At 45.6% G+C, this 17,681-nt stretch overlaps 20 non-coding genes across 20 annotated transcripts; 10 read left to right on the top strand and 10 right to left on the bottom strand.

Moving 5' to 3' along the window:
• Positions 1-78: 78 nt before the first annotated feature.
• On the bottom strand, positions 79-164 carry TRNAY-GUA (transfer RNA tyrosine (anticodon GUA)). Its single transcript is given in 2 exon segments — positions 79-114; positions 128-164. It is a non-coding gene; the product is annotated as a tRNA-Tyr (tRNA).
• A 1,038-nt stretch (positions 165-1,202) lies between these two features.
• TRNAN-GUU (transfer RNA asparagine (anticodon GUU)) lies at positions 1,203-1,276 on the top strand. Its single transcript has one exon. It is a non-coding gene; the product is annotated as a tRNA-Asn (tRNA).
• Positions 1,277-1,843: 567 nt separating this feature from the next.
• On the bottom strand, positions 1,844-1,929 carry TRNAY-GUA (transfer RNA tyrosine (anticodon GUA)). Its single transcript is given in 2 exon segments — positions 1,844-1,879; positions 1,893-1,929. It is a non-coding gene; the product is annotated as a tRNA-Tyr (tRNA).
• Positions 1,930-2,967: 1,038 nt separating this feature from the next.
• Positions 2,968-3,041, top strand: TRNAN-GUU (transfer RNA asparagine (anticodon GUU)). Its single transcript has one exon. It is a non-coding gene; the product is annotated as a tRNA-Asn (tRNA).
• Positions 3,042-3,608: 567 nt separating this feature from the next.
• TRNAY-GUA (transfer RNA tyrosine (anticodon GUA)) lies at positions 3,609-3,694 on the bottom strand. The gene is given in 2 exon segments: positions 3,609-3,644; positions 3,658-3,694. It is a non-coding gene; the product is annotated as a tRNA-Tyr (tRNA).
• Positions 3,695-4,732: 1,038 nt separating this feature from the next.
• On the top strand, positions 4,733-4,806 carry TRNAN-GUU (transfer RNA asparagine (anticodon GUU)). The gene has a single exon. It is a non-coding gene; the product is annotated as a tRNA-Asn (tRNA).
• A 567-nt stretch (positions 4,807-5,373) lies between these two features.
• Positions 5,374-5,459, bottom strand: TRNAY-GUA (transfer RNA tyrosine (anticodon GUA)). The gene is given in 2 exon segments: positions 5,374-5,409; positions 5,423-5,459. It is a non-coding gene; the product is annotated as a tRNA-Tyr (tRNA).
• A 1,037-nt stretch (positions 5,460-6,496) lies between these two features.
• On the top strand, positions 6,497-6,570 carry TRNAN-GUU (transfer RNA asparagine (anticodon GUU)). Its single transcript has one exon. It is a non-coding gene; the product is annotated as a tRNA-Asn (tRNA).
• A 567-nt stretch (positions 6,571-7,137) lies between these two features.
• Positions 7,138-7,223, bottom strand: TRNAY-GUA (transfer RNA tyrosine (anticodon GUA)). Its single transcript is given in 2 exon segments — positions 7,138-7,173; positions 7,187-7,223. It is a non-coding gene; the product is annotated as a tRNA-Tyr (tRNA).
• A 1,036-nt stretch (positions 7,224-8,259) lies between these two features.
• TRNAN-GUU (transfer RNA asparagine (anticodon GUU)) lies at positions 8,260-8,333 on the top strand. Its single transcript has one exon. It is a non-coding gene; the product is annotated as a tRNA-Asn (tRNA).
• A 567-nt stretch (positions 8,334-8,900) lies between these two features.
• TRNAY-GUA (transfer RNA tyrosine (anticodon GUA)) lies at positions 8,901-8,986 on the bottom strand. Its single transcript is given in 2 exon segments — positions 8,901-8,936; positions 8,950-8,986. It is a non-coding gene; the product is annotated as a tRNA-Tyr (tRNA).
• Positions 8,987-10,013: 1,027 nt separating this feature from the next.
• Positions 10,014-10,087, top strand: TRNAN-GUU (transfer RNA asparagine (anticodon GUU)). Its single transcript has one exon. It is a non-coding gene; the product is annotated as a tRNA-Asn (tRNA).
• A 567-nt stretch (positions 10,088-10,654) lies between these two features.
• On the bottom strand, positions 10,655-10,740 carry TRNAY-GUA (transfer RNA tyrosine (anticodon GUA)). The gene is given in 2 exon segments: positions 10,655-10,690; positions 10,704-10,740. It is a non-coding gene; the product is annotated as a tRNA-Tyr (tRNA).
• Positions 10,741-11,778: 1,038 nt separating this feature from the next.
• On the top strand, positions 11,779-11,852 carry TRNAN-GUU (transfer RNA asparagine (anticodon GUU)). Its single transcript has one exon. It is a non-coding gene; the product is annotated as a tRNA-Asn (tRNA).
• Positions 11,853-12,419: 567 nt separating this feature from the next.
• TRNAY-GUA (transfer RNA tyrosine (anticodon GUA)) lies at positions 12,420-12,505 on the bottom strand. The gene is given in 2 exon segments: positions 12,420-12,455; positions 12,469-12,505. It is a non-coding gene; the product is annotated as a tRNA-Tyr (tRNA).
• A 1,035-nt stretch (positions 12,506-13,540) lies between these two features.
• TRNAN-GUU (transfer RNA asparagine (anticodon GUU)) lies at positions 13,541-13,614 on the top strand. Its single transcript has one exon. It is a non-coding gene; the product is annotated as a tRNA-Asn (tRNA).
• Positions 13,615-14,181: 567 nt separating this feature from the next.
• TRNAY-GUA (transfer RNA tyrosine (anticodon GUA)) lies at positions 14,182-14,267 on the bottom strand. Its single transcript is given in 2 exon segments — positions 14,182-14,217; positions 14,231-14,267. It is a non-coding gene; the product is annotated as a tRNA-Tyr (tRNA).
• Positions 14,268-15,305: 1,038 nt separating this feature from the next.
• On the top strand, positions 15,306-15,379 carry TRNAN-GUU (transfer RNA asparagine (anticodon GUU)). The gene has a single exon. It is a non-coding gene; the product is annotated as a tRNA-Asn (tRNA).
• Positions 15,380-15,946: 567 nt separating this feature from the next.
• Positions 15,947-16,032, bottom strand: TRNAY-GUA (transfer RNA tyrosine (anticodon GUA)). The gene is given in 2 exon segments: positions 15,947-15,982; positions 15,996-16,032. It is a non-coding gene; the product is annotated as a tRNA-Tyr (tRNA).
• A 1,037-nt stretch (positions 16,033-17,069) lies between these two features.
• On the top strand, positions 17,070-17,143 carry TRNAN-GUU (transfer RNA asparagine (anticodon GUU)). The gene has a single exon. It is a non-coding gene; the product is annotated as a tRNA-Asn (tRNA).
• Positions 17,144-17,681: the final 538 nt, after the last annotated feature.

Genomic DNA, 17,681 nt, shown 5'->3' with positions numbered 1-17,681 from the left:
GAAAATAGATAGAAGACGAGGGCACCGGGAGAGCATTTGTCGACAGGTTGAAACATCATCTATGAGACTAACAAAAGTTCCTTCGAGCCGGAATTGAACCAGCGACCTAAGGATTGCTGATTTTCTACTACAGTCCTCCGCTCTACCAGCTGAGCTATCGAAGGCTTGCCGAGCTGGTTGTCGGGTGCTTCCTAAGCTTGCAAATGAGTTACATGAGTAGGGAAACAGAGGAGAATTGTCCCGCTCTTTGAAAAACTCGGCAAACCAAAACTTTGGAGAATACGGGCGTCGATCCCGTTACCTCTCGCATGCTAAGCGAGCGCTCTACCATTTGAGCTAATCCCCCTTCTGGCAGTCCATGTTGGGGTCCATGCTGGTTTCCATGTTGGGGTGCCTGATTCACCACAATTGTGATCATCACATACTTTTCAACCTGTAGCTTTAAGGTTTTTTTTTTTTTTTTTATGTTTTTTTTTTAAGTGTGGATGTCTTTCTCCCGTAAAAGCAGAAGGAGCGTGGAGCTTACAGGGTGCCGGGTGGTGTAAAAGTATAGGTGAGTCGTTAGTGTACAGAGTGAAGAATTGTGGGAAGAGAAAAGAAATCAGAATGATTTAAATAAGAAAGTCGCAACGTAGAAAAGATGGTCTAGATCCAATGGCCCATTTGGTTGTGGGCCCAAAAGCCTTTGCCTGTGCCACTTTGTTGCAAAGGCGAAAACATGTGGCATGAGAAACTGGGAGGTTGCGTGTATAAAAAGCATAGTCTGAAGGTCGTGAAAATGAGATGGTCAGGGATCGGGGGTCTCTATTCTATTTTTACGAGAAAAACATGTGATTCCGACCGGGGATAATGGCCAAATTGTAACAGGGGGCGTGAGTAAAAGAGAGCACTTAGCAGAGGATGGTTTCGATCCATCGACCTCTGGGTTATGGGCCCAGCACGCTTCCGCTGCGCCACTCTGCTGCCATACCTCCAAAAGAGAGGGGTAGCCTATTACCCGCTGACTGTTGTTAAGACGCTAATGTGGAGGCCATCTCTGTGTTGCAATTGTCCATTTGTTGGCGGCTGTAGTTCCACGCAGTTGTTATGTTTTATCATTCTCTTCTTTTTATTGTGTTGATCAGAAGGTCCTCTAAGAAACATACTCCATTTACCATGTTGTGGCTTTTTTACGACTTTAATCAAAGTGGGGGAGCGTGGTTGTCTCTGTGGCGCAATTGGTTAGCGCGTTCGGCTGTTAACCGGAAGGTTGGTGGTTCAAGCCCACCCAGGGACGGCAGTGTCCTCTTTTTGTCTCAGTTGCATGTTACAGAAAATCCTATGGTGCCTCTCAACTTAAAGTTTCGGCCAGAAGAGGAGGGCACCGGTTGTAAGACCATTTCAACATGTACAGTGTGAAAAATTTTGAGAAGAGAAAAAAATCCCAGTGATTTGGATGACATAGTTGCAATGTAGAAAGAATGGTCCAGAGCCTTTGGCCCTCTTTGGTTGTGGGCCTAAATGTCTTTCCATGCGCCACTCTGTTTCAAAGAAGATGACACATGACATGAGAAACTGGGAGGTTCAAGCAAAGCTTGAAGGTTGTGAAAACTTTTTTTTGTCTGATAACCAAAAGGTTGGTGGTTCAAGCCCACCCAGGGATGATTGTACCCTCTTTTTGTTTCAGTTGCATGTCAGAGTTACAGAAAGTCCTACTGTGGCTCTCAACTGAGAGTTTCGGTCGGATGCCCATTTCAAATACCCAACACAAACAAGAGACCCCTCTGAAAATAGATAGAAGACGAGGGCACCGGGAGAGCATTTGTCGACAGGTTGAAACATCATCTATGAGACTAACAAAAGTTCCTTCGAGCCGGAATTGAACCAGCGACCTAAGGATTGCTGATTTTCTACTACAGTCCTCCGCTCTACCAGCTGAGCTATCGAAGGCTTGCCGAGCTGGTTGTCGGGTGCTTCCTAAGCTTGCAAATGAGTTACATGAGTAGGGAAACAGAGGAGAATTGTCCCGCTCTTTGAAAAACTCGGCAAACCAAAACTTTGGAGAATACGGGCGTCGATCCCGTTACCTCTCGCATGCTAAGCGAGCGCTCTACCATTTGAGCTAATCCCCCTTCTGGCAGTCCATGTTGGGGTCCATGCTGGTTTCCATGTTGGGGTGCCTGATTCACCACAATTGTGATCATCACATACTTTTCAACCTGTAGCTTTAAGGTTTTTTTTTTTTTTTTTATGTTTTTTTTTTAAGTGTGGATGTCTTTCTCCCGTAAAAGCAGAAGGAGCGTGGAGCTTACAGGGTGCCGGGTGGTGTAAAAGTATAGGTGAGTCGTTAGTGTACAGAGTGAAGAATTGTGGGAAGAGAAAAGAAATCAGAATGATTTAAATAAGAAAGTCGCAACGTAGAAAAGATGGTCTAGATCCAATGGCCCATTTGGTTGTGGGCCCAAAAGCCTTTGCCTGTGCCACTTTGTTGCAAAGGCGAAAACATGTGGCATGAGAAACTGGGAGGTTGCGTGTATAAAAAGCATAGTCTGAAGGTCGTGAAAATGAGATGGTCAGGGATCGGGGGTCTCTATTCTATTTTTACGAGAAAAACATGTGATTCCGACCGGGGATAATGGCCAAATTGTAACAGGGGGCGTGAGTAAAAGAGAGCACTTAGCAGAGGATGGTTTCGATCCATCGACCTCTGGGTTATGGGCCCAGCACGCTTCCACTGCGCCACTCTGCTGCCATACCTCCAAAAGAGAGGGGTAGCCTATTACCCGCTGACTGTTGTTAAGACGCTAATGTGGAGGCCATCTCTGTGTTGCAATTGTCCATTTGTTGGCGGCTGTAGTTCCACGCAGTTGTTATGTTTTATCATTCTCTTCTTTTTATTGTGTTGATCAGAAGGTCCTCTAAGAAACATACTCCATTTACCATGTTGTGGCTTTTTTACGACTTTAATCAAAGTGGGGGAGCGTGGTTGTCTCTGTGGCGCAATTGGTTAGCGCGTTCGGCTGTTAACCGGAAGGTTGGTGGTTCAAGCCCACCCAGGGACGGCAGTGTCCTCTTTTTGTCTCAGTTGCATGTTACAGAAAATCCTATGGTGCCTCTCAACTTAAAGTTTCGGCCAGAAGAGGAGGGCACCGGTTGTAAGACCATTTCAACATGTACAGTGTGAAAAATTTTGAGAAGAGAAAAAAATCCCAGTGATTTGGATGACATAGTTGCAATGTAGAAAGAATGGTCCAGAGCCTTTGGCCCTCTTTGGTTGTGGGCCTAAATGTCTTTCCATGCGCCACTCTGTTTCAAAGAAGATGACACATGACATGAGAAACTGGGAGGTTCAAGCAAAGCTTGAAGGTTGTGAAAACTTTTTTTTGTCTGATAACCAAAAGGTTGGTGGTTCAAGCCCACCCAGGGATGATTGTACCCTCTTTTTGTTTCAGTTGCATGTCAGAGTTACAGAAAGTCCTACTGTGGCTCTCAACTGAGAGTTTCGGTCGGATGCCCATTTCAAATACCCAACACAAACAAGAGACCCCTCTGAAAATAGATAGAAGACGAGGGCACCGGGAGAGCATTTGTCGACAGGTTGAAACATCATCTATGAGACTAACAAAAGTTCCTTCGAGCCGGAATTGAACCAGCGACCTAAGGATTGCTGATTTTCTACTACAGTCCTCCGCTCTACCAGCTGAGCTATCGAAGGCTTGCCGAGCTGGTTGTCGGGTGCTTCCTAAGCTTGCAAATGAGTTACATGAGTAGGGAAACAGAGGAGAATTGTCCCGCTCTTTGAAAAACTCGGCAAACCAAAACTTTGGAGAATACGGGCGTCGATCCCGTTACCTCTCGCATGCTAAGCGAGCGCTCTACCATTTGAGCTAATCCCCCTTCTGGCAGTCCATGTTGGGGTCCATGCTGGTTTCCATGTTGGGGTGCCTGATTCACCACAATTGTGATCATCACATACTTTTCAACCTGTAGCTTTAAGGTTTTTTTTTTTTTTTTTATGTTTTTTTTTTAAGTGTGGATGTCTTTCTCCCGTAAAAGCAGAAGGAGCGTGGAGCTTACAGGGTGCCGGGTGGTGTAAAAGTATAGGTGAGTCGTTAGTGTACAGAGTGAAGAATTGTGGGAAGAGAAAAGAAATCAGAATGATTTAAATAAGAAAGTCGCAACGTAGAAAAGATGGTCTAGATCCAATGGCCCATTTGGTTGTGGGCCCAAAAGCCTTTGCCTGTGCCACTTTGTTGCAAAGGCGAAAACATGTGGCATGAGAAACTGGGAGGTTGCGTGTATAAAAAGCATAGTCTGAAGGTCGTGAAAATGAGATGGTCAGGGATCGGGGGTCTCTATTCTATTTTTACGAGAAAAACATGTGATTCCGACCGGGGATAATGGCCAAATTGTAACAGGGGGCGTGAGTAAAAGAGAGCACTTAGCAGAGGATGGTTTCGATCCATCGACCTCTGGGTTATGGGCCCAGCACGCTTCCGCTGCGCCACTCTGCTGCCATACCTCCAAAAGAGAGGGGTAGCCTATTACCCGCTGACTGTTGTTAAGACGCTAATGTGGAGGCCATCTCTGTGTTGCAATTGTCCATTTGTTGGCGGCTGTAGTTCCACGCAGTTGTTATGTTTTATCATTCTCTTCTTTTTATTGTGTTGATCAGAAGGTCCTCTAAGAAACATACTCCATTTACCATGTTGTGGCTTTTTTACGACTTTAATCAAAGTGGGGGAGCGTGGTTGTCTCTGTGGCGCAATTGGTTAGCGCGTTCGGCTGTTAACCGGAAGGTTGGTGGTTCAAGCCCACCCAGGGACGGCAGTGTCCTCTTTTTGTCTCAGTTGCATGTTACAGAAAATCCTATGGTGCCTCTCAACTTAAAGTTTCGGCCAGAAGAGGAGGGCACCGGTTGTAAGACCATTTCAACATGTACAGTGTGAAAAATTTTGAGAAGAGAAAAAAATCCCAGTGATTTGGATGACATAGTTGCAATGTAGAAAGAATGGTCCAGAGCCTTTGGCCCTCTTTGGTTGTGGGCCTAAATGTCTTTCCATGCGCCACTCTGTTTCAAAGAAGATGACACATGACATGAGAAACTGGGAGGTTCAAGCAAAGCTTGAAGGTTGTGAAAACTTTTTTTTGTCTGATAACCAAAAGGTTGGTGGTTCAAGCCCACCCAGGGATGATTGTACCCTCTTTTTGTTTCAGTTGCATGTCAGAGTTACAGAAAGTCCTACTGTGGCTCTCAACTGAGAGTTTCGGTCGGATGCCCATTTCAAATACCCAACACAAACAAGAGACCCCTCTGAAAATAGATAGAAGACGAGGGCACCGGGAGAGCATTTGTCGACAGGTTGAAACATCATCTATGAGACTAACAAAAGTTCCTTCGAGCCGGAATTGAACCAGCGACCTAAGGATTGCTGATTTTCTACTACAGTCCTCCGCTCTACCAGCTGAGCTATCGAAGGCTTGCCGAGCTGGTTGTCGGGTGCTTCCTAAGCTTGCAAATGAGTTACATGAGTAGGGAAACAGAGGAGAATTGTCCCGCTCTTTGAAAAACTCGGCAAACCAAAACTTTGGAGAATACGGGCGTCGATCCCGTTACCTCTCGCATGCTAAGCGAGCGCTCTACCATTTGAGCTAATCCCCCTTCTGGCAGTCCATGTTGGGGTCCATGCTGGTTTCCATGTTGGGGTGCCTGATTCACCACAATTGTGATCATCACATACTTTTCAACCTGTAGCTTTAAGCTTTTTTTTTTTTTTTTTTTTTTTTTTTTTAAGTGTGGATGTCTTTCTCCCGTAAAAGCAGAAGGAGCGTGGAGCTTACAGGGTGCCGGGTGGTGTAAAAGTATAGGTGAGTCGTTAGTGTACAGAGTGAAGAATTGTGGGAAGAGAAAAGAAATCAGAATGATTTAAATAAGAAAGTCGCAACGTAGAAAAGATGGTCTAGATCCAATGGCCCATTTGGTTGTGGGCCCAAAAGCCTTTGCCTGTGCCACTTTGTTGCAAAGGCGAAAACATGTGGCATGAGAAACTGGGAGGTTGCGTGTATAAAAAGCATAGTCTGAAGGTCGTGAAAATGAGATGGTCAGGGATCGGGGGTCTCTATTCTATTTTTACGAGAAAAACATGTGATTCCGACCGGGGATAATGGCCAAATTGTAACAGGGGGCGTGAGTAAAAGAGAGCACTTAGCAGAGGATGGTTTCGATCCATCGACCTCTGGGTTATGGGCCCAGCACGCTTCCGCTGCGCCACTCTGCTGCCATACCTCCAAAAGAGAGGGGTAGCCTATTACCCGCTGACTGTTGTTAAGACGCTAATGTGGAGGCCATCTCTGTGTTGCAATTGTCCATTTGTTGGCGGCTGTAGTTCCACGCAGTTGTTATGTTTTATCATTCTCTTCTTTTTATTGTGTTGATCAGAAGGTCCTCTAAGAAACATACTCCATTTACCATGTTGTGGCTTTTTTACGACTTTAATCAAAGTGGGGGAGCGTGGTTGTCTCTGTGGCGCAATTGGTTAGCGCGTTCGGCTGTTAACCGGAAGGTTGGTGGTTCAAGCCCACCCAGGGACGGCAGTGTCCTCTTTTTGTCTCAGTTGCATGTTACAGAAAATCCTATGGTGCCTCTCAACTTAAAGTTTCGGCCAGAAGAGGAGGGCACCGGTTGTAAGACCATTTCAACATGTACAGTGTGAAAAATTTTGAGAAGAGAAAAAAATCCCAGTGATTTGGATGACATAGTTGCAATGTAGAAAGAATGGTCCAGAGCCTTTGGCCCTCTTTGGTTGTGGGCCTAAATGTCTTTCCATGCGCCACTCTGTTTCAAAGAAGATGACACATGACATGAGAAACTGGGAGGTTCAAGCAAAGCTTGAAGGTTGTGAAAACTTTTTTTTGTCTGATAACCAAAAGGTTGGTGGTTCAAGCCCACCCAGGGATGATTGTACCCTCTTTTTGTTTCAGTTGCATGTCAGAGTTACAGAAAGTCCTACTGTGGCTCTCAACTGAGAGTTTCGGTCGGATGCCCATTTCAAATACCCAACACAAACAAGAGACCCCTCTGAAAATAGATAGAAGACGAGGGCACCGGGAGAGCATTTGTCGACAGGTTGAAACATCATCTATGAGACTAACAAAAGTTCCTTCGAGCCGGAATTGAACCAGCGACCTAAGGATTGCTGATTTTCTACTACAGTCCTCCGCTCTACCAGCTGAGCTATCGAAGGCTTGCCGAGCTGGTTGTCGGGTGCTTCCTAAGCTTGCAAATGAGTTACATGAGTAGGGAAACAGAGGAGAATTGTCCCGCTCTTTGAAAAACTCGGCAAACCAAAACTTTGGAGAATACGGGCGTCGATCCCGTTACCTCTCGCATGCTAAGCGAGCGCTCTACCATTTGAGCTAATCCCCCTTCTGGCAGTCCATGTTGGGGTCCATGCTGGTTTCCATGTTGGGGTGCCTGATTCACCACAATTGTGATCATCACATACTTTTCAACCTGTAGCTTTAAGCTTTTTTTTTTTTTTTTTTTTTTTTTTTTAAGTGTGGATGTCTTTCTCCCGTAAAAGCAGAAGGAGCGTGGAGCTTACAGGGTGCCGGGTGGTGTAAAAGTATAGGTGAGTCGTTAGTGTACAGAGTGAAGAATTGTGGGAAGAGAAAAGAAATCAGAATGATTTAAATAAGAAAGTCGCAACGTAGAAAAGATGGTCTAGATCCAATGGCCCATTTGGTTGTGGGCCCAAAAGCCTTTGCCTGTGCCACTTTGTTGCAAAGGCGAAAACATGTGGCATGAGAAACTGGGAGGTTGCGTGTATAAAAAGCATAGTCTGAAGGTCGTGAAAATGAGATGGTCAGGGATCGGGGGTCTCTATTCTATTTTTACGAGAAAAACATGTGATTCCGACCGGGGATAATGGCCAAATTGTAACAGGGGGCGTGAGTAAAAGAGAGCACTTAGCAGAGGATGGTTTCGATCCATCGACCTCTGGGTTATGGGCCCAGCACGCTTCCGCTGCGCCACTCTGCTGCCATACCTCCAAAAGAGAGGGGTAGCCTATTACCCGCTGACTGTTGTTAAGACGCTAATGTGGAGGCCATCTCTGTGTTGCAATTGTCCATTTGTTGGCGGCTGTAGTTCCACGCAGTTGTTATGTTTTATCATTCTCTTCTTTTTATTGTGTTGATCAGAAGGTCCTCTAAGAAACATACTCCATTTACCATGTTGTGGCTTTTTTACGACTTTAATCAAAGTGGGAGAGCATGGTTGTCTCTGTGGCGCAATTGGTTAGCGCGTTCGGCTGTTAACCGGAAGGTTGGTGGTTCAAGCCCACCCAGGGACGGCAGTGTCCTCTTTTTGTCTCAGTTGCATGTTACAGAAAATCCTATGGTGCCTCTCAACTTAAAGTTTCGGCCAGAAGAGGAGGGCACCGGTTGTAAGACCATTTCAACATGTACAGTGTGAAAAATTTTGAGAAGAGAAAAAAATCCCAGTGATTTGGATGACATAGTTGCAATGTAGAAAGAATGGTCCAGAGCCTTTGGCCCTCTTTGGTTGTGGGCCTAAATGTCTTTCCATGCGCCACTCTGTTTCAAAGAAGATGACACATGACATGAGAAACTGGGAGGTTCAAGCAAAGCTTGAAGGTTGTGAAAACTTTTTTTTGTCTGATAACCAAAAGGTTGGTGGTTCAAGCCCACCCAGGGATGATTGTACCCTCTTTTTGTTTCAGTTGCATGTCAGAGTTACAGAAAGTCCTACTGTGGCTCTCAACTGAGAGTTTCGGTCGGATGCCCATTTCAAATACCCAACACAAACAAGAGACCCCTCTGAAAATAGATAGAAGACGAGGGCACCGGGAGAGCATTTGTCGACAGGTTGAAACATCATCTATGAGACTAACAAAAGTTCCTTCGAGCCGGAATTGAACCAGCGACCTAAGGATTGCTGATTTTCTACTACAGTCCTCCGCTCTACCAGCTGAGCTATCGAAGGCTTGCCGAGCTGGTTGTCGGGTGCTTCCTAAGCTTGCAAATGAGTTACATGAGTAGGGAAACAGAGGAGAATTGTCCCGCTCTTTGAAAAACTCGGCAAACCAAAACTTTGGAGAATACGGGCGTCGATCCCGTTACCTCTCGCATGCTAAGCGAGCGCTCTACCATTTGAGCTAATCCCCCTTCTGGCAGTCCATGTTGGGGTCCATGCTGGTTTCCATGTTGGGGTGCCTGATTCACCACAATTGTGATCATCACATACTTTTCAACCTGTAGCTTTAAGCTTTTTTTTTTTTTTTTTTTAAGTGTGGATGTCTTTCTCCCGTAAAAGCAGAAGGAGCGTGGAGCTTACAGGGTGCCGGGTGGTGTAAAAGTATAGGTGAGTCGTTAGTGTACAGAGTGAAGAATTGTGGGAAGAGAAAAGAAATCAGAATGATTTAAATAAGAAAGTCGCAACGTAGAAAAGATGGTCTAGATCCAATGGCCCATTTGGTTGTGGGCCCAAAAGCCTTTGCCTGTGCCACTTTGTTGCAAAGGCGAAAACATGTGGCATGAGAAACTGGGAGGTTGCGTGTATAAAAAGCATAGTCTGAAGGTCGTGAAAATGAGATGGTCAGGGATCGGGGGTCTCTATTCTATTTTTACGAGAAAAACATGTGATTCCGACCGGGGATAATGGCCAAATTGTAACAGGGGGCGTGAGTAAAAGAGAGCACTTAGCAGAGGATGGTTTCGATCCATCGACCTCTGGGTTATGGGCCCAGCACGCTTCCGCTGCGCCACTCTGCTGCCATACCTCCAAAAGAGAGGGGTAGCCTATTACCCGCTGACTGTTGTTAAGACGCTAATGTGGAGGCCATCTCTGTGTTGCAATTGTCCATTTGTTGGCGGCTGTAGTTCCACGCAGTTGTTATGTTTTATCATTCTCTTCTTTTTATTGTGTTGATCAGAAGGTCCTCTAAGAAACATACTCCATTTACCATGTTGTGGCTTTTTTACGACTTTAATCAAAGTGGGGGAGCGTGGTTGTCTCTGTGGCGCAATTGGTTAGCGCGTTCGGCTGTTAACCGGAAGGTTGGTGGTTCAAGCCCACCCAGGGACGGCAGTGTCCTCTTTTTGTCTCAGTTGCATGTTACAGAAAATCCTATGGTGCCTCTCAACTTAAAGTTTCGGCCAGAAGAGGAGGGCACCGGTTGTAAGACCATTTCAACATGTACAGTGTGAAAAATTTTGAGAAGAGAAAAAAATCCCAGTGATTTGGATGACATAGTTGCAATGTAGAAAGAATGGTCCAGAGCCTTTGGCCCTCTTTGGTTGTGGGCCTAAATGTCTTTCCATGCGCCACTCTGTTTCAAAGAAGATGACACATGACATGAGAAACTGGGAGGTTCAAGCAAAGCTTGAAGGTTGTGAAAACTTTTTTTTGTCTGATAACCAAAAGGTTGGTGGTTCAAGCCCACCCAGGGATGATTGTACCCTCTTTTTGTTTCAGTTGCATGTCAGAGTTACAGAAAGTCCTACTGTGGCTCTCAACTGAGAGTTTCGGTCGGATGCCCATTTCAAATACCCAACACAAACAAGAGACCCCTCTGAAAATAGATAGAAGACGAGGGCACCGGGAGAGCATTTGTCGACAGGTTGAAACATCATCTATGAGACTAACAAAAGTTCCTTCGAGCCGGAATTGAACCAGCGACCTAAGGATTGCTGATTTTCTACTACAGTCCTCCGCTCTACCAGCTGAGCTATCGAAGGCTTGCCGAGCTGGTTGTCGGGTGCTTCCTAAGCTTGCAAATGAGTTACATGAGTAGGGAAACAGAGGAGAATTGTCCCGCTCTTTGAAAAACTCGGCAAACCAAAACTTTGGAGAATACGGGCGTCGATCCCGTTACCTCTCGCATGCTAAGCGAGCGCTCTACCATTTGAGCTAATCCCCCTTCTGGCAGTCCATGTTGGGGTCCATGCTGGTTTCCATGTTGGGGTGCCTGATTCACCACAATTGTGATCATCACATACTTTTCAACCTGTAGCTTTAAGGTTTTTTTTTTTTTTTTTATGTTTTTTTTTTAAGTGTGGATGTCTTTCTCCCGTAAAAGCAGAAGGAGCGTGGAGCTTACAGGGTGCCGGGTGGTGTAAAAGTATAGGTGAGTCGTTAGTGTACAGAGTGAAGAATTGTGGGAAGAGAAAAGAAATCAGAATGATTTAAATAAGAAAGTCGCAACGTAGAAAAGATGGTCTAGATCCAATGGCCCATTTGGTTGTGGGCCCAAAAGCCTTTGCCTGTGCCACTTTGTTGCAAAGGCGAAAACATGTGGCATGAGAAACTGGGAGGTTGCGTGTATAAAAAGCATAGTCTGAAGGTCGTGAAAATGAGATGGTCAGGGATCGGGGGTCTCTATTCTATTTTTACGAGAAAAACATGTGATTCCGACCGGGGATAATGGCCAAATTGTAACAGGGGGCGTGAGTAAAAGAGAGCACTTAGCAGAGGATGGTTTCGATCCATCGACCTCTGGGTTATGGGCCCAGCACGCTTCCGCTGCGCCACTCTGCTGCCATACCTCCAAAAGAGAGGGGTAGCCTATTACCCGCTGACTGTTGTTAAGACGCTAATGTGGAGGCCATCTCTGTGTTGCAATTGTCCATTTGTTGGCGGCTGTAGTTCCACGCAGTTGTTATGTTTTATCATTCTCTTCTTTTTATTGTGTTGATCAGAAGGTCCTCTAAGAAACATACTCCATTTACCATGTTGTGGCTTTTTTACGACTTTAATCAAAGTGGGGGAGCGTGGTTGTCTCTGTGGCGCAATTGGTTAGCGCGTTCGGCTGTTAACCGGAAGGTTGGTGGTTCAAGCCCACCCAGGGACGGCAGTGTCCTCTTTTTGTCTCAGTTGCATGTTACAGAAAATCCTATGGTGCCTCTCAACTTAAAGTTTCGGCCAGAAGAGGAGGGCACCGGTTGTAAGACCATTTCAACATGTACAGTGTGAAAAATTTTGAGAAGAGAAAAAAATCCCAGTGATTTGGATGACATAGTTGCAATGTAGAAAGAATGGTCCAGAGCCTTTGGCCCTCTTTGGTTGTGGGCCTAAATGTCTTTCCATGCGCCACTCTGTTTCAAAGAAGATGACACATGACATGAGAAACTGGGAGGTTCAAGCAAAGCTTGAAGGTTGTGAAAACTTTTTTTTGTCTGATAACCAAAAGGTTGGTGGTTCAAGCCCACCCAGGGATGATTGTACCCTCTTTTTGTTTCAGTTGCATGTCAGAGTTACAGAAAGTCCTACTGTGGCTCTCAACTGAGAGTTTCGGTCGGATGCCCATTTCAAATACCCAACACAAACAAGAGACCCCTCTGAAAATAGATAGAAGACGAGGGCACCGGGAGAGCATTTGTCGACAGGTTGAAACATCATCTATGAGACTAACAAAAGTTCCTTCGAGCCGGAATTGAACCAGCGACCTAAGGATTGCTGATTTTCTACTACAGTCCTCCGCTCTACCAGCTGAGCTATCGAAGGCTTGCCGAGCTGGTTGTCGGGTGCTTCCTAAGCTTGCAAATGAGTTACATGAGTAGGGAAACAGAGGAGAATTGTCCCGCTCTTTGAAAAACTCGGCAAACCAAAACTTTGGAGAATACGGGCGTCGATCCCGTTACCTCTCGCATGCTAAGCGAGCGCTCTACCATTTGAGCTAATCCCCCTTCTGGCAGTCCATGTTGGGGTCCATGCTGGTTTCCATGTTGGGGTGCCTGATTCACCACAATTGTGATCATCACATACTTTTCAACCTGTAGCTTTAAGCTTTTTTTTTTTTTTTTTTTTTTTTTTTAAGTGTGGATGTCTTTCTCCCGTAAAAGCAGAAGGAGCGTGGAGCTTACAGGGTGCCGGGTGGTGTAAAAGTATAGGTGAGTCGTTAGTGTACAGAGTGAAGAATTGTGGGAAGAGAAAAGAAATCAGAATGATTTAAATAAGAAAGTCGCAACGTAGAAAAGATGGTCTAGATCCAATGGCCCATTTGGTTGTGGGCCCAAAAGCCTTTGCCTGTGCCACTTTGTTGCAAAGGCGAAAACATGTGGCATGAGAAACTGGGAGGTTGCGTGTATAAAAAGCATAGTCTGAAGGTCGTGAAAATGAGATGGTCAGGGATCGGGGGTCTCTATTCTATTTTTACGAGAAAAACATGTGATTCCGACCGGGGATAATGGCCAAATTGTAACAGGGGGCGTGAGTAAAAGAGAGCACTTAGCAGAGGATGGTTTCGATCCATCGACCTCTGGGTTATGGGCCCAGCACGCTTCCGCTGCGCCACTCTGCTGCCATACCTCCAAAAGAGAGGGGTAGCCTATTACCCGCTGACTGTTGTTAAGACGCTAATGTGGAGGCCATCTCTGTGTTGCAATTGTCCATTTGTTGGCGGCTGTAGTTCCACGCAGTTGTTATGTTTTATCATTCTCTTCTTTTTATTGTGTTGATCAGAAGGTCCTCTAAGAAACATACTCCATTTACCATGTTGTGGCTTTTTTACGACTTTAATCAAAGTGGGGGAGTGTGGTTGTCTCTGTGGCGCAATTGGTTAGCGCGTTCGGCTGTTAACCGGAAGGTTGGTGGTTCAAGCCCACCCAGGGACGGCAGTGTCCTCTTTTTGTCTCAGTTGCATGTTACAGAAAATCCTATGGTGCCTCTCAACTTAAAGTTTCGGCCAGAAGAGGAGGGCACCGGTTGTAAGACCATTTCAACATGTACAGTGTGAAAAATTTTGAGAAGAGAAAAAAATCCCAGTGATTTGGATGACATAGTTGCAATGTAGAAAGAATGGTCCAGAGCCTTTGGCCCTCTTTGGTTGTGGGCCTAAATGTCTTTCCATGCGCCACTCTGTTTCAAAGAAGATGACACATGACATGAGAAACTGGGAGGTTCAAGCAAAGCTTGAAGGTTGTGAAAACTTTTTTTTGTCTGATAACCAAAAGGTTGGTGGTTCAAGCCCACCCAGGGATGATTGTACCCTCTTTTTGTTTCAGTTGCATGTCAGAGTTACAGAAAGTCCTACTGTGGCTCTCAACTGAGAGTTTCGGTCGGATGCCCATTTCAAATACCCAACACAAACAAGAGACCCCTCTGAAAATAGATAGAAGACGAGGGCACCGGGAGAGCATTTGTCGACAGGTTGAAACATCATCTATGAGACTAACAAAAGTTCCTTCGAGCCGGAATTGAACCAGCGACCTAAGGATTGCTGATTTTCTACTACAGTCCTCCGCTCTACCAGCTGAGCTATCGAAGGCTTGCCGAGCTGGTTGTCGGGTGCTTCCTAAGCTTGCAAATGAGTTACATGAGTAGGGAAACAGAGGAGAATTGTCCCGCTCTTTGAAAAACTCGGCAAACCAAAACTTTGGAGAATACGGGCGTCGATCCCGTTACCTCTCGCATGCTAAGCGAGCGCTCTACCATTTGAGCTAATCCCCCTTCTGGCAGTCCATGTTGGGGTCCATGCTGGTTTCCATGTTGGGGTGCCTGATTCACCACAATTGTGATCATCACATACTTTTCAACCTGTAGCTTTAAGGTTTTTTTTTTTTTTTTTATGTTTTTTTTTTAAGTGTGGATGTCTTTCTCCCGTAAAAGCAGAAGGAGCGTGGAGCTTACAGGGTGCCGGGTGGTGTAAAAGTATAGGTGAGTCGTTAGTGTACAGAGTGAAGAATTGTGGGAAGAGAAAAGAAATCAGAATGATTTAAATAAGAAAGTCGCAACGTAGAAAAGATGGTCTAGATCCAATGGCCCATTTGGTTGTGGGCCCAAAAGCCTTTGCCTGTGCCACTTTGTTGCAAAGGCGAAAACATGTGGCATGAGAAACTGGGAGGTTGCGTGTATAAAAAGCATAGTCTGAAGGTCGTGAAAATGAGATGGTCAGGGATCGGGGGTCTCTATTCTATTTTTACGAGAAAAACATGTGATTCCGACCGGGGATAATGGCCAAATTGTAACAGGGGGCGTGAGTAAAAGAGAGCACTTAGCAGAGGATGGTTTCGATCCATCGACCTCTGGGTTATGGGCCCAGCACGCTTCCGCTGCGCCACTCTGCTGCCATACCTCCAAAAGAGAGGGGTAGCCTATTACCCGCTGACTGTTGTTAAGACGCTAATGTGGAGGCCATCTCTGTGTTGCAATTGTCCATTTGTTGGCGGCTGTAGTTCCACGCAGTTGTTATGTTTTATCATTCTCTTCTTTTTATTGTGTTGATCAGAAGGTCCTCTAAGAAACATACTCCATTTACCATGTTGTGGCTTTTTTACGACTTTAATCAAAGTGGGGGAGCGTGGTTGTCTCTGTGGCGCAATTGGTTAGCGCGTTCGGCTGTTAACCGGAAGGTTGGTGGTTCAAGCCCACCCAGGGACGGCAGTGTCCTCTTTTTGTCTCAGTTGCATGTTACAGAAAATCCTATGGTGCCTCTCAACTTAAAGTTTCGGCCAGAAGAGGAGGGCACCGGTTGTAAGACCATTTCAACATGTACAGTGTGAAAAATTTTGAGAAGAGAAAAAAATCCCAGTGATTTGGATGACATAGTTGCAATGTAGAAAGAATGGTCCAGAGCCTTTGGCCCTCTTTGGTTGTGGGCCTAAATGTCTTTCCATGCGCCACTCTGTTTCAAAGAAGATGACACATGACATGAGAAACTGGGAGGTTCAAGCAAAGCTTGAAGGTTGTGAAAACTTTTTTTTGTCTGATAACCAAAAGGTTGGTGGTTCAAGCCCACCCAGGGATGATTGTACCCTCTTTTTGTTTCAGTTGCATGTCAGAGTTACAGAAAGTCCTACTGTGGCTCTCAACTGAGAGTTTCGGTCGGATGCCCATTTCAAATACCCAACACAAACAAGAGACCCCTCTGAAAATAGATAGAAGACGAGGGCACCGGGAGAGCATTTGTCGACAGGTTGAAACATCATCTATGAGACTAACAAAAGTTCCTTCGAGCCGGAATTGAACCAGCGACCTAAGGATTGCTGATTTTCTACTACAGTCCTCCGCTCTACCAGCTGAGCTATCGAAGGCTTGCCGAGCTGGTTGTCGGGTGCTTCCTAAGCTTGCAAATGAGTTACATGAGTAGGGAAACAGAGGAGAATTGTCCCGCTCTTTGAAAAACTCGGCAAACCAAAACTTTGGAGAATACGGGCGTCGATCCCGTTACCTCTCGCATGCTAAGCGAGCGCTCTACCATTTGAGCTAATCCCCCTTCTGGCAGTCCATGTTGGGGTCCATGCTGGTTTCCATGTTGGGGTGCCTGATTCACCACAATTGTGATCATCACATACTTTTCAACCTGTAGCTTTAAGCTTTTTTTTTTTTTTTTTTTTTTTTTTTTTAAGTGTGGATGTCTTTCTCCCGTAAAAGCAGAAGGAGCGTGGAGCTTACAGGGTGCCGGGTGGTGTAAAAGTATAGGTGAGTCGTTAGTGTACAGAGTGAAGAATTGTGGGAAGAGAAAAGAAATCAGAATGATTTAAATAAGAAAGTCGCAACGTAGAAAAGATGGTCTAGATCCAATGGCCCATTTGGTTGTGGGCCCAAAAGCCTTTGCCTGTGCCACTTTGTTGCAAAGGCGAAAACATGTGGCATGAGAAACTGGGAGGTTGCGTGTATAAAAAGCATAGTCTGAAGGTCGTGAAAATGAGATGGTCAGGGATCGGGGGTCTCTATTCTATTTTTACGAGAAAAACATGTGATTCCGACCGGGGATAATGGCCAAATTGTAACAGGGGGCGTGAGTAAAAGAGAGCACTTAGCAGAGGATGGTTTCGATCCATCGACCTCTGGGTTATGGGCCCAGCACGCTTCCGCTGCGCCACTCTGCTGCCATACCTCCAAAAGAGAGGGGTAGCCTATTACCCGCTGACTGTTGTTAAGACGCTAATGTGGAGGCCATCTCTGTGTTGCAATTGTCCATTTGTTGGCGGCTGTAGTTCCACGCAGTTGTTATGTTTTATCATTCTCTTCTTTTTATTGTGTTGATCAGAAGGTCCTCTAAGAAACATACTCCATTTACCATGTTGTGGCTTTTTTACGACTTTAATCAAAGTGGGGGAGCGTGGTTGTCTCTGTGGCGCAATTGGTTAGCGCGTTCGGCTGTTAACCGGAAGGTTGGTGGTTCAAGCCCACCCAGGGACGGCAGTGTCCTCTTTTTGTCTCAGTTGCATGTTACAGAAAATCCTATGGTGCCTCTCAACTTAAAGTTTCGGCCAGAAGAGGAGGGCACCGGTTGTAAGACCATTTCAACATGTACAGTGTGAAAAATTTTGAGAAGAGAAAAAAATCCCAGTGATTTGGATGACATAGTTGCAATGTAGAAAGAATGGTCCAGAGCCTTTGGCCCTCTTTGGTTGTGGGCCTAAATGTCTTTCCATGCGCCACTCTGTTTCAAAGAAGATGACACATGACATGAGAAACTGGGAGGTTCAAGCAAAGCTTGAAGGTTGTGAAAACTTTTTTTTGTCTGATAACCAAAAGGTTGGTGGTTCAAGCCCACCCAGGGATGATTGTACCCTCTTTTTGTTTCAGTTGCATGTCAGAGTTACAGAAAGTCCTACTGTGGCTCTCAACTGAGAGTTTCGGTCGGATGCCCATTTCAAATACCCAACACAAACAAGAGACCCCTCTGAAAATAGATAGAAGACGAGGGCACCAGGAGAGCATTTGTCGACAGGTT

Source organism: Rhinoderma darwinii, unplaced genomic scaffold, assembly GCF_050947455.1.
Source record: "Rhinoderma darwinii isolate aRhiDar2 unplaced genomic scaffold, aRhiDar2.hap1 Scaffold_481, whole genome shotgun sequence".
Taxonomy (NCBI): Eukaryota; Metazoa; Chordata; class Amphibia; order Anura; family Rhinodermatidae; genus Rhinoderma; species Rhinoderma darwinii.
The sequence above is the reverse complement of the archived record's forward strand: the minus strand, read 5'-3'. Positions and strand labels throughout refer to the sequence as shown.